Raw genomic sequence first — 12,389 nt, 5'->3', positions numbered from 1 at the left:
GCTAATGTAGCCTCTCTCTGTGTCCGCATCATCAGGGACTCTCCAGCCGTGCTCAAACTAGATTTCCAGGGAATGGAAATCCACATGGTAGGGCAGGGGCAGGTCAACTCCGGTCCTCAAGAGCCACAAACGGCACTAGTTCTCACGCTATCTTTAATGAATATCCATAAGATATATTTGCATACATTGGAGGCAGTAGTTGCAGATCTATCTCATGCATATTCATCGTGGATATCCTGAAAACCAGACTTGTTTGTGGCTCTTGAGGACAATGGAATTGGACACCTCTGCAGCAGAATCTGGTGAAATGGGAGAAGATTTTGAGGGTCGGCGAAGAAGTAGCAACATTAAATCCCCAAATGCTCTGTGCCAGCCTGCTTCCCCGTCCAGCTCACACTTCTTTCCAGGCTCACGTTCCCCGGGTTTGGCGAGGCTGCGGCTGCTCCTCCTGCTCCCACTAGCAGCCGGGCCCCAGGATCATGGGGTGTAGCTGCCCTTATGCGATGGACAAGAGGTGGGGGGGGGGGGGGGGGGGGAGCTGGGTGATGAGGAACGCATGGTGCGCATTTGCCCTTTTATTTTTTTTCCAGCTGAGTTGGCAACACCGCTGTGGTGTGAGATCGCAGCAAAAGGAGATGAGTGCAATATTTATTTTAACTCTTTCAGAGTTTATGTAATCATTCTAACGATTGTCTACTGCACAGACGCCGCTCCTCCACTCCCACCCCATTACCTCTGGCAACCACTCGCCCCCTCCCTTCACGTCACCAGCTCCTGCTCCTCCGGCCCTCTCCTCCTCACTCGCCCCTCCCTTCACGTCACCAGCTCCTGCTCCTCCGGCCCTCTCCTCCTCACTCGCCCCTCCCTTCACGTCACCAGCTACTGCTCCTCCGGCCCTCTCCTCCTCACTCGCCCCTCCCTTCACGTCACCAGCTACTGCTCCTCCGGCCCTCTCCTCCTCACTCGCCCCTCCCTTCACGTCACCAGCTCCTGCTCCTCCGGCCCTCTCCTCCTCACTCGCCCCCTCCCTTCACGTCACCAGCTACTGCTCCTCCGGCCCTCTCCTCCTCACTCGCCCCTCCCTTCACGTCACCAGCTCCTGCTCCTCCGGCCCTCTCCTCCTCACTCGCCCCTCCCTTCGCGTCACCAGCTCCTGCTCCTCCGGCCCTCTCCTCCTCCCTCGCCCCTCCCTTCACGTCACCAGCTACTGCTCCTCCGGCCCTCTCCTCCTCACTCGCCCCTCCCTTCACGTCACCAGCTCCTGCTCCTCCGGCCCTCTCCTCCTCACTCGCCCCTCCCTTCACGTCACCAGCTACTGCTCCTCCGGCCCTCTCCTCCTCACTCGCCCCTCCCTTCACGTCACCAGCTCCTGCTCCTCCGGCCCTCTCCTCCTCACTCGCCCCTCCCTTCACGTCACCAGCTCCTGCTCCTCCGGCCCTCTCCTCCTCACTCGCCCCTCCCTTCACGTCACCAGCTCCTGCTCCTCCGGCCCTCTCCTCCTCACTCGCCCCTCCCTTCACGTCACCAGCTCCTGCTCCTCCGGCCCTCTCCTCCTCACTCGCCCCTCCCTTCACGTCACCAGCTCCTGCTCCTCCGGCCCTCTCCTCCTCACTCGCCCCTCCCTTCACGTCACCAGCTCCTGCTCCTCCGGCCCTCTCCTCCTCACTCGCCCCTCCCTTCACGTCACCAGCTCCTGCTCCTCCGGCCCTCTCCTCCTCACTCGCCCCTCCCTTCACGTCACCAGCTCCTGCTCCTCCGGCCCTCTCCTCCTCACTCGCCCCTCCCTTCACGTCACCAGCTCCTGCTCCTCCGGCCCTCTCCTCCTCACTCGCCCCTCCCTTCACGTCACCAGCTCCTGCTCCTCCGGCCCTCTCCTCCTCACTCCCCCCTCCCTTCACGTCACCAGCTCCTGCTCCTCCGGTCCTCTCCTCCTCACTCGCCCCTCCCTTCACGTCACCAGCTACTGCTCCTCCGGCCCTCTCCTCCTCACTCGCCCCTCCCTTCACGTCACCAGCTCCTGCTCCTCCGGCCCTCTCCTCCTCACTCGCCCCTCCCTTCACGTCACCAGCTCCTGCTCCTCCGGCCCTCTCCTCCTCACTCGCCCCTCCCTTCACGTCACCAGCTACTGCTCCTCCGGCCCTCTCCTCCTCACTCGCCCCTCCCTTCACGTCACCAGCTCCTGCTCCTCCGGCCCTCTCCTCCTCACTCGCCCCTCCCTTCACGTCACCAGCTCCTGCTCCTCCGGCCCTCTCCTCCTCACTCGCCCCTCCCTTCACGTCACCAGCTCCTGCTCCTCCGGCCCTCTCCTCCTCCCTCGCCCCTCCCTTCACGTCACCAGCTCCTGCTCCTCCGGCCCTCTCCTCCTCACTCGCCCCCTCCCTTCACGTCACCAGCTCCTGCTCCTCCGGCCCTCTCCTCCTCACTCGCCCCTCCCTTCACGTCACCAGCTACTGCTCCTCCGGCCCTCTCCTCCTCCAGTCATTCTTCTGCCCCTTCCCTCACCTCCAGCCACCAGTCCTTGGGGGGGGGGGGTGTTTCTCCCTCCCCTCATGCCACTCCTTATTGACCTCCTCTCCCAACCTTATCCCCCCCCCTCCCCCGCTGCTACCACTCCTCGGGTCCCCCCTCCCCCACCTCATATTGCTGCTGCCATTCTTCAAGTCCTTTCCTACCTGAGCTTCTGAGCCTTTCCCATTCCATAAAAATCCATAAACCGGACACAGCGCTCGCATCCTTGCTTGGCTGCGGTTACCCCCCCCCCCCCCCCCCCCCCCCCGCCCGCTCGTCTTCTGCCTACGTTGGTCCCCGGTTGCAGTCCCAGCCCGCGCCTGCTACCTGCCTTCCGCTGACTTTGGTCCTCTTTGCCTCCACCTTCAGCGCCGCGACCTCACTTCACCGCCACAACCCTCGCCACGGAAAGCACAAAATAATTAAGATGGTGTTTCCCGGGAAAATCAGGAATGCGTTCGTTTGTATTATCGGGCCCCCTTTCCTCGAAAAATCATGAGAAGACGGTCTCTTTAGAATAACAGCACCTGGCTTTTAAAATTCACCCCCCTAGCGTGGATTTCATTTTTAAACGTGAGCTGAAAACAAGAACTGTCCCTCTGAGCCAGCAAGGTGTGCAGCCTGTGAGCCCTGCCAGGCTGCATTTAAGCTGCCGTCTACTTATCTCAGGGCTGCACCGAACATCGCTGGTGGCAGCAGCCTACCTGTACGTCCCCTGCTACTGGAGACTAGCCGCTCCCAAAGCCTGGGAAGGCTGATTTGCTCGTAAGGGACAACATTAAAGGGAAGGCATCTGAGAGAATATATGGAACTTAAGTGGCAGATTTAGGAACCTAACCCTGAAGCAAGGCCCGACTAGAGGACTTAAGTTACGGGTGAGCCTGGGGAGAGTGAACTAAATCTTGCCCCTGATGGATTAACGCTGAAACCTGTCGAGACCTCTGGAATAAAAAAAAGCAGGTTTTTTTTGTGTGAAACTCTTAACCTAAGCTTGTTACCTCTTCCTTCTAGTCTCCAGCACCTCAACAGCTATCCACAGTCTCCAATAATTGACTCAGGCTAGAGCAGCGACGCTGCAGCCAACCTCTGGGAGTTATTTTCCAAGTCACACTATGGCGTTTTCGCATGCGTTAAGGCATTTTCGCATGTGAAAAACGCCTTAACGTATACGAAAAGCACCATAACGCATGGTGCGATGATAATTTTTAAAAGGGGAGGAATTGGGGGCGGGATTTTTGGAAAAGTGAGCTGGCTTTGCACTTTGCGAAGCCATATTGCACAGTTTTAATGCCGAAAATATCTACACCTTTTTCATTGGCGTTAACCTGTGCGATATGCCCATAATGCAAATTGTGTTTTGGGCATTTTCTTAGGCTGGGAAAGGGCCCTGAGATGGGGGAGGGGGATTGGGGGAGGGCCCTGAGATGGAGGGAGGATCTGAGATGTGAGAGGAGGAAGGGGGGGGGGCGAGAGAGAGAGACAGAGCCTCTGGGGGTGGCCCATAGTAAGCAGCTAGAGAGTCCATCAAGGTAGGTTGAGAGAACATTGTACAAATCTCATCTTTGTGTGAGTTTCCTCACTCCGAAGGACATCAAATCTTCATAAGAGAGCGCTGTTCTGTTCATACGTCTCACTTTGTATGTCAAAGTGGCCCCTAACCCCTACCCTATACTACTACCTAAACCTCACCTTGAGTGGGCCTCCTATAGAGATAAATAGCTAACTACTAGAAGGGCCTTATAGATACTCTCTCCCTCTCCCTCTCCCTCTCCTCCCTACTTTTAAATCTTATGCCTGACTGTCTGCTTTTAGTCTTGTTAACTAACTTTTGTTTACTTTTTAACCATTGTCTTGCTTTATGAAATACCCCAAGTCTCTTGTCCTGCATGTTTCTCTCTCTCTCAGTAAGCAATACAGGTATCCCTTGGAGTTACAGAATAGCAGCAGTTCACTGGCAAGATGCTCATGAGAAGCACTACTTACTCTCTTTCTCTCCTTGTACATCAGCTGATTCTTCTTTATAGATAACATAGGCAGTCTTAAGAAAGTAAATCTCTAAATTATATGTACCAATGGTAGTATCTTGTACACAGTTTCTCATGTCAAAAAGAAGATAAATTAGACCTATATTACCCTGATCCCCTTCCCAAATTGGGGCCTACTTGCCTAGTGTTCAGAACAATCTTATGATAGTCCTTTGTCCTGCTATTTTTTCACTCGCTCAGGGAGATCTTCATGGCTTTTAGGCTATTTCTACAGGTGCCACTGTAGTTGAAATTTTAGCCTGAGATTCTGACCTTTTCTTTCTGCTTATTGTGACCCTATGACCATCCACCACAAGTTTTAGACAGCTCCGGCAGCTGTCCTGACGTCTCCTAGAATTTCTCCAAATCAGGCTCAATAGGGCATTCAGGGTTCACATGGCCAGAACTGCAAGCAGGCCAAGGCAGCAGAGGATTCTGGGTCAGTCACAGTCCCCATGTTGGTCTCAGACTCAGGCACACATATCACTGCCAATGGTAGATCCTCAGTGCACAAGGCAGGGCTAGGAGCCTAGAGAGCGTGGTCATTTTGGCTTGGCTTCTGGAGTGTGAGGAGCCGTTTCAGTTACTGCTAAATTTGAGTCGGGGGGCTGTCTCGAGAGGCGATTCCTGCAGGGCACTTCTCGCTTGTCAGGATCTGCCTCCAGTTTTGTGGCAAAGAGAGTTTGTGCACATTTGGGGTTTTTCCCTGTATGAGATCCCGGACCATCCTGGCGAGGGACGTGCCCCGGATGCGGAGGCCAGGAGTTAGAAGATCTGTGTTCCTCTCTCCCTGCACGTGAGGGGATGCAGTGACTTTTCACCTCCGAGGAAGTTTGGGACTTTGAAAGCGTTTCCCCCCTTTTGGTTAGTGAGGAGGTTGAGTGCCGCCCCTCCTCACGTTGAAGCTGGCCTATAATAGCCCGTTTTTGTTTTTTTCTCCCAGCATCAGACCTTTTCCAATGAAAGGTCACATCAGGAGGAGTCCAGAGTAAGAAGGACACAGAGAGGAAGGACGGTATTTGGAGACCCATCCCTGGGATCTCCACAGGAGATAGGTTGGGGTTTGGCAGAACTGCACTGTCGTGGACCTCAGTGTTGTGTCCGTCGGTGCCCGACGCCCTCTCTCCGCCCTCCTTACCTCTCTGGCGCCTCCCTCTCCGTACGCGGGTAGATTGGTTGCTGCGGCGTTCTCCTGCCACTTGTCCTCGGGCGTTCCCGGACCGGCTCGACACTGCAACCACCATGTTTCCTGGAGGCCAAGGGGCGCGCGCGCGTGGCCCCGATTGAACTACCGGCATTGGCGCGAACCTCGGGGGCGTCCCCCGAAAATGACATCACCCGCGATGGATATTTAAGGTCTCAGAATTGCTAACACATGGAGTTAGCAAGGGTTGGGTTTCGCTACCTAAGCTGCTCTGCCTCCTCGGACTTACCAGTGGTACCCGCTCCTCGGGGGCCTCGCTCTCTCTTTGTTTTTTCAGGCGACAGTCTGGAACCGGTACTCGCTCCTCAAGGGCACTCGTTCCCAGACTTGCTTCGTATACTCTTCTGCCTGGAAGTCATCACTACCAACTATCTCAGCTCCATCAGTGAGTTACGATCGCTCTCTCTGAGCTTTCCCTGGAACAAGGTACTCGCTCCTCGAGGGCCTACTTCTTTCCAGCTCCCGGGCTTCATTGGGACACTGTGTGAGTGTTACCATCTGCATACCCTGCCTACTCACTATTTCTCAGTCTCTCTTCAGCTCAGCCTCCAGGGATCGCTGTTCCAGTATCTGAGGGACTACAGCCCTGCTGGGCATTCCAGCTCACTACTGCCACCTCTGGTGGTTCAGTATACTGTCTAATAAAAGAACTAGTGTGTGTCTGTCTCCATACTCTGAACCTGACCAGTGGTCCCTCTTGGGATCTTCCCCTGGGGGCGTGGTCACCTGCCACCGGTCCAAGGATCCACCCACTACGCTCCTAAATAAATAACAAAAAATAACAGATTGCTAACTCCTAGCATCAGATCCTGAACACTCAGGTACGATTTTCAGACTAAGGGGGTCCTTCTTACTTTTAAGTCTCATGTCTGACTGTCTGCTTTTAGTCTTGTTAACTAACTTTTGTTTACTTTTTAACCATTGTCTTGCTTTATGAAATACCCCAAGTCTCTTGTCCTGTATGTCTGTCTCATTAGACTGTAAGCTCTATTGAGCAGGGACTGGTGTAGCGCTGCGCATGTCATGTAGCGCTATAGAAATTTTAAGTAGTGGTAGTAGTCGTACATAGAGATTTCCCTGCTCAAACTGGGATATCTTATTCTCTCACTCTCTGAAGGATAAGCTCAAACTCAGGATCCTGAACCGAGGACCCATACAGAGAGAGAGAGAGAGTAGGAAGGAATTTGGAGAAAGAAACCAGTCTGACACGGATGTAACTTGGAACAGTTTATCCATTTGACTGGACATGTATTTATTTATGAAGAATCACAGTATAGTTTATTTGAACACCGTCCTAAACCGTGCCCTGTCTGGTCCTTGCAGCACCATCAGAAAGCAAGCACAGCTACCCACTATAGAAAGAAGGGGATTCCAGCAAACCACCTGGGCCCTGAAGGGAATCCTTCCCCCCCCTAGTAGAAAAGAACCCATCCCTTGGGGCAAGAAGATTGGTGAGAGGGACAAGTGGATTGAGCCCCGAGATTATAAAACCGTTCATGGGCCCTTAGGATATAGCCCATCCACTAAAAAAAAAGGGGTTACATAAAGGGGGTGGTTGTCTTGTACTTTTTTCTCCTTATGGGGAGGTAATTTTCAAAAGCGTTTATGCACATAAATGGGCTTTTTGAAAATTGCCCCGGGGGCTGTGCTCGAAAAAGTACGTGCGGAAGCAATTTAAGGCAATACTTCCACAGCTGCTTGAAAGAAGCGTTGCCAGGGGGTGAAGATGGAGCGGGGAAGACACTCCAACTGCAGGGCATCTGATTTTTCAAAAAGCCTGCGTGGAAACGGAGGCGCTCAGGTTTCCGCCTGCTCCCAAGCAGGCATGAAACGCGTGCGTGGATGCTGCGAAGGGTTCTGCGGGCGCCCGCCAAGTCTCAAAGGGGACGTGACGCACGCAGGTCCGGTTTGGAAGTTGGGGCTGAATTATTCCACGGGTGCTGCCTGCTCACGGGCTGTTATAACATTACTCTCTGGAGGCGTTAAGTGCTGAATCACCCCCCTGGTTTTAACAACAGGGCTGCTGGCTCGGTGACCGAGACTCGCCTCATCCGTCATCAGCTGTCCCAGAGACCTTCCGCACTGTCTCTGTTGTGTCTGGTGCCAGGCCACGTGAACACAGTGGATAACCCAGCCAAGGGCAACTATCTACCTCTTGTGGGCTGAGCTCAAAGGTGGAGATCTAGCATCTGTGGTCTCCTCTGTGGGCCATGGTTGCAACACAACACACCACACACACACACACACACGTGCGTTCGTTCCTGAACGACGGGGGCCTTGGAAGGCCTGAATCTGTATTTTGAAATGCATGGATAAAGCAATTTCTCCTGCTTAATTTGTAGCACACGTTTTCAAAGAGCACATTGTAGTGCACCCAGGAAAAAAGAAAAACGCCTTAAATGCTAATTCTCAGTCAGGAAAATGAGATTCTTATCTCTTATCTGCCAGTAATTCAGGTGGAACCCTGGCTTTGTTCATACAATTGATAATCTGAATTAAACAGGTAGCATTCTTTTGGAGCAATCTCTGCAAACCAGATCTCCATTTCAGCCCTAGTATCACTGTGATAAATAGGCAGAAAAGGAATTTCCGGTTTTAACTGTTACGTGGCTGCCCAGAGTGCCACTGATCAAAGAAGGCAAGCTTAGTAAAAGGTGGTTTTTGTTTTTTTTTAAACAATGTCAAATTGGCAGAATTCATCTTAAGCAGATTGAAAACCATAGAGCCCAATATTCAAAAGATCTAGGTGCCTGACTTTAAGAGTTAAGTGCCTAGCTCTGGCTCTTTTCACAGGCTGAACCCCTAAATTTAGCTGCCTCAAGAGGAGGCATAGCCAAGGGGGAAGACAGGTCAGGGGAAAGGGGGGTTAGGTACCTATTTATTTATTTTGATTTACTTATTTATTTTTTTGGTCTAGTGGATCCCCGAAATAGTACACCTGCCAGCTAACGCCAACTAAAAGCATAGCAAACCAATGTGAAAAATATCACCGTATAAAACACAAACCTAACTAATAGAGTAAGAACTGTAGGGACTCGTGTCCTGCCTCCATAGGTGTATTTCTGTTTCGTCGCAGTGTCCTGCTTCGGTTGCTAATGCTGTATGCATAGTTTCCTTGTTACTGTTGTATTGCTAACTGGTAGTCATCCTGCACCTTCGCAGCTACTGCTGTATTTAGTGCATCTGGCTCTGAGGGGTTGACCTCTGATTTGGAAGCAGGGGTTTCTAGGTGTTTTTCCTCCTGGTTAACTCTGATCAGCTCTGCACTGACTGGGCCTGTGTGATTTAGCCGCTAAACTGGCTATCCCTGCATAATTATTCTCATTTTACCTGTCCTTAGTTCTGTGGCCCAGACTGCGCTGATTGGCTGCTGCTATCTCCTGTTTATGCACAGCAAGACTCGGTTTATTTGTTTTGCCTGTTAACAAAGTTTGGAGTTGAAGATGTGGCCTCCTCTGTCTAGGAGTTAATGACCGAGTTAAACTATCTGTTGAAGCTGTGCATGAGAAGCATATAGCGGAGAGAGAATAACGGACCCAGTTCTCCATTAAGGAGCTGTGTGTCCGTTGAACCAAACAAATTAGAGTCACAGCAATGCAAGATGGACATTGCAAAACTGCCAGAAACTGAATAAACTGGATATTCTGCTTCCCAGCTGTGATTAGCTCAGACCTGATGAAGTTTCTGTGGCCTTGACAGAATCTGAGGAGGCCATTTTGGTTAATCGGGTGACATCCAGCACATGTCCTCACCCTACAAACCATCCGTGAATATGCCTGCTGAGATGAAACAACTTCTAAACCCAGCAATCCTATCCCAGGGACTGCGCTATGTCCATTCATTTTTGTCTACTTCTGGATCCTGTGTATTTGCATGAAGCATCTGGTAAGCCCAGGAAAAGTCTTAAACAGTGGCTGAAGACAAAGGATGGAAACCAATGCTGCACACTTTTGGTACAATTCCCTTCTGGAAGAGCTCTTGGCCTGCCATCTCTGGACTGTGTCTGTGTGGACGTCATGAAACGGTCTCCTGCTGGGCGCAGTGGCATTGCCTTCCTGCTGACGCGCAGAGCAGAGCTGGGAACGGCGGCCGGACCCCTACAGAGAGCGAGAGACCGTCTCAGCGCTCCTGACTAACCTGTGCAGGACTGGGCCAGTTTATTCTTTCATGCTGGGAAATCAGATGGCAAAGTTTCTGGGAAGTGCAAGTTGAGATTACTTGGGCAGAAGGTGTTTTAGAGCATTTGGACCACGAATGATTAATTGAAACGCATTAAAGCAACTCCTGTCTTTAGCTGCCACAACAAAGCCAGTGAACCGTAATAAGCGTGAAGAGGCCTAGTCTGTAAGGGTTTGGGTTGTAGATTCTGAGATGTAAGCAAATCGTTTTACACAACTAACAGCAGCGTTACCCCCCACCGCCCCGCCAGCATATATTAAAAGCACCATCTTCTCTGCTAATCGCCATTCCTTAAGCAGCATATGATTCTTCATAGGATAAAAATGGCCTGTAACAAAAAGCTGACTTTTACCAGGGCAACTGGCTACAGCGGCATGTGTTTCCCAAGTTTCCGGAGAGTGAAATAATCCTTGCGTTCCCCAGCTCTCTGAGGCGCTTCGCTGCAAAGAGCTGGAGCTGTGTCACTCAGCACCCTTGCATGAGCCAGTGAACGATGGATCCCTCTCCGGACAGGGGACGCTTGGGCTCAACGATGCGGCCCGAGAGGACTGTGCCTGGCAGAGCGGAGCACAAGATAATAAAGCGAGTAGATAAATAGGTTGGCTGGTCCCTGTCCCCATAATGACTTGAAAGTCAGACAAGCTACCTTCAGTATATTATGGGAACCCGCGGGAAGGCGGTGAAGAAGGAGCAAAATGGGGGCCTTGTGGTTTTCAGCGCTAGCTGCCTAACTTGGCCAGCCAAATCCAGATGTTGCCGGAGCAGACCTAAATCTGGCTGCCCATCGTCCCCCTACCTCTGGTGTTACACAAAAACGTATGTGCCTGGGGGGATCTGCCAGCACCTCTCCCCCGACCCAGCACCCTACCTGCCTCCGGCAATTTCACAACCTAAGCTGGGAGAACTTCAGCAACTGCCCCATGCTTCCTCCCCCCACCCCCCCCCGACCCCTCCTCCTCCCCACTGGCATTCCCTGGCAACTTCCCTGCCTTCCCCAAGCCCAGCTGGGAGGAGGAGAGGGTCCTATCTCCTCCTGGCTTGGCTGAATACTAAACTTTGACAGCCCCCCAGCACTTAACCATTCATTCATTCATTCATTCTTTTACTGCACTCAGAGAATAGAGCAATCCCCGTCCAGAACTCAGGTCTGAAGTGGGGCTTGGACTCTGTACGGAGTGTCCCGGATAAGAAGAGAGATCTAACATTCAGTCACGCTCTAAGGCTGGCAGCTGGGATATAAGCCTTGGAGCTGTGGAAACTGGAATAACTGGGCAGACTGGATGGGTCAATTCACAAACTACTGAAACCCCCCCCCCCCCCAACAATTATCGGTCACATTTATTATAGATACGGTCCACCCACAGGTCAAAGGTCAAATTTTGCACAGAACTCGAGATGCAGACTTGCTCGTCCCCCCCCCATCTCTGATTCTCTTAAAACTATGACTGTTGCTCATGAAATAGATTGCACCTTTCTATCCAGGAAAGGGGATTGGATGGGGTTTGAATAGAGAGGCTGGGGAAGAGGGGCATGACGAGTTAAGTGAAGGGATTGGGGGTGGAGGGAAGAGCCAATGAGAGAATCAAAGGGGTAAGGGGATAGGAGGGAGAGTGAATGGGGGAATGGAGAGGGAGTGAGACTGGAGATTCTGTGAGGTGTGAGTGAGGGGACTGGAGGCAGGGTGCGGGGGGAGAGAGAGAGAGAGAGCGCAAATTGATCAGAGAGGCTGTGAATGAGGGATTGGTGTTGAGAGGAAGGGTGTGAGTGAACCTTCCCTCCCTTTTTTCAATCCAGGGTCCCTTCTCTTTCTCCTCCCCCCATTCCCTTGCCTTTTTCTCCAGATGTTCCCTTTCCCCTCTGATCCCTGATTCTCCTTGTAACGTTTGGCCGGCCGCGGGGCCGCCGAAGCGAGCGGCCGCACTCGCCTCTAAGACGCCGACGCAGCAAGGCGCCACCTCGATGCTCCTCCTGAGGGTCCCCCCTAGGGGTGCGCAGGCAGGGTGCGCCGCTACTTAAAGGTCCCAGGGCGGGACAGCAGGGCTGCAGCACTCACAGACGAGATGGCGCGGCTGGGTATACAAGCCCCAGCCGCGCTCTGTAGCCCTGCCTCAGCAACGGTGCGTGTTGCTGCGTCTGGAAGCCTCGTCCGGCCTGCCTTTACTTCTGGAGGAATTCTGCGCTGCGGCGGAGCGCAGAATTTGGGCAAGAGTACTCCTCCTGCGCAGGATTTGGAGAAAGGCCCGCGGGCCACAAGTGGAACCCATCTCGCTCATGGCAGAAGAGGAGAGAGAGGCCGGCGGATGCGAGCAGAGTCCATCCCATGCGTGGCTGAAGTCGAGGGAGGTCCCAGTGGGCCACCAGCACAGCCCATCGCGCTCACGGCAGAAGAGGAAGGTCGGCGGCTGCGAGAGGAGCCCATCCTGCTCACAGCAGAAAGGGGAGGCCAGCGACCATGACTGGAGCCCATCCCGCTT

Source organism: Rhinatrema bivittatum, unplaced genomic scaffold (assembly GCF_901001135.1).
Source record: "Rhinatrema bivittatum unplaced genomic scaffold, aRhiBiv1.1, whole genome shotgun sequence".
Lineage (NCBI taxonomy): Eukaryota > Metazoa > Chordata > Amphibia > Gymnophiona > Rhinatrematidae > Rhinatrema > Rhinatrema bivittatum.
Note: the sequence above shows the minus strand (reverse complement) of the source record.